Source organism: Nanorana parkeri, unplaced genomic scaffold, assembly GCF_000935625.1.
Source record: "Nanorana parkeri isolate BGI_ZX_2015 unplaced genomic scaffold, ASM93562v1 scaffold87, whole genome shotgun sequence".
Classification (NCBI taxonomy): domain Eukaryota; kingdom Metazoa; phylum Chordata; class Amphibia; order Anura; family Dicroglossidae; genus Nanorana; species Nanorana parkeri.
The window spans coordinates 643450-645625 of NW_017306355.1; positions in this window are offsets into that span (position 1 = coordinate 643450).

The window sequence follows — 2176 nt, forward strand, 5'->3', positions numbered from 1 at the left end:
CATAATGATCTGGCCACTCAGTGTATTCCCAATAGCCTAATAGATCTAGTAGGGTTTGATGCACTGGAAATTAGGAGAAAGTTCTAGTTCTGAGCATGCTAAGAGCTCAATCCTTACCAGAAGAATTATTGGCTAGTCAATCAGAAAAAAGAAAGCATTATTAAAGAAACTTCTGAAAGGAACAGTAGTATATGACTGGGGATACAGCTTAGGAACAAAGCCCACCAGGAACCCTATGTGAGCATCCACCAAGTTGTAGAGCCAGACTTGGTGTGCACAGCTGGCTCTGCTTCTAAATAGGCAGAGCCAGCTGTTGCTCACGCTGCTGGGTGGATCACGACATTATTGTCTGTATCCGTCCCGGCTGCAGCTCTCTCAGTTTATTGCGGGCAATAGCTCGCTATATACTGAGCTTTGGGTCATGGGAGGAGGTTATTTCTTATATATTATTCTTGTAGAAGTGCAGGGTATTGCTTTAAGCTCGAACATCAATATACTTCATTTATTTTACACCAAGTATTCTTAGAGCATAACTATTTGCAAATTTTGGTTTCATTATATAAATGCATATTTATATGCAACAAAAACACTTATGTTCATAATGAAATGAGTATTGTGGTTATGTATATTTAAAAGGATCAAGCAATTCAAAAACTTCAATAGTTCTTGGTATACTCAAGAGGGACATCAAATCTTGGGAAATTAAAATTAACATACTGACTGCCATTATTATTACTATTGCTGATTAATGTAGCACCATCAAACAGCCTAGCTAGCAAATGACTGTCACTGCTGCAACACTCAGTGACTGTACACTAGTATAATACTTGCAATTCATAATGCCAACAAAGGGCCAAACAACTAAGCACTTGCCATCATGTACATAATAAACTTAAAGGAGAACTATGAGATGAGTGATTTCCACTCACCTCATAGTTCTAGCCGACCTGTGACAATGAGACTGTTAAGGGTCAGCTCAGGTTCGCTCACCTCTCGATCCTGTCACGGCTCTCTGCCGTGACAGGGGAAGGGGCTGGATTCCCCTCTCCCCGCTCCGATCTGCCAGCGCTGACTGGCGGAACGGACGGGGGAGGGGGCGGGTACAGCTGGCTCTGCCTCTAGATAGGCAGAGCCAGCTGTCACTCACGCAGCTGGGCGGATCCCGTCATCTACGTCGGGATCCGCTCTGGCGTCTCAGTATCGCTACAGCTCGCGGTATACTGAGCTTATGGTAACGGGAGGACGCTAGTAGTTCTGACCCCATAGTTCTCCTTTAAACTTACTTGTCAGTAAATAAGGTGTAGACAAGTAATAGAACAGTGACTATATAACTCTCTGTAGTGATGTGGAGGTCGATGGAAGGAACCAGTGTTTGTTGCAGTTGACCCAAAAGGCAGGGACTTCACTTGAAGGAAGCAACATTCGGTGGAGCAGGCAGTGGGAGAAGTATTTAACTTTTCTTTTTCAGGATTTTTTTTTATTTACAGACAGGGTAGCTTAAAAGTGGCACTAAATTTAGGAGTTAAATCTTAAAAGTGCATTCAAGTACCTTAACTATTAACAAAAATGTATCTTATGTGTACATCACTTAGCTGTAGATCCTCAGATACCTTTTCTTAAAGGGACAGGTAAAAATTATTCTAAAACAATACAGACTAATGATTTTAGGGCAGTTCCTTTATATTTATGGAGAACTGTAGCTCAAGCTATGATTATACTTGTTCTAATACAAAAAATAATTTTAACCAAAACTGTATTTGACCATGCTAAGAAGCGCTTCTCATTGGTCAGTGCGGTCACCTGACTGCACTGACGAACGAGTACTCGCAATTTCCAAGTCAAATTCAAAATTCATAGTGCAGGGATGCACTGGGTGGTAGTATGAGGTTACAGATAGTACCAGCAGAAGTGAAGGACCGTTCACCAAAAGGTAAGTATGGGGGGGCGGGTTGGCCAGATTTAAGCAGGTAATTCTATTTTACCAAAAAGGACGAGCAGATCACTTGTACAAGCAGCCCGCACTTATTCGAAAATGTAAAGTACCGGCATCGGCTCTACGTATCGAGACATTTTCATGAGTACAAGTACTCATGAAAATGCATTTCAAAAAATCAAGGTGTTTTCTGTAGCAGGACAAAATGGGCACTGTGCATATTATTAATGTTGCATGACAATG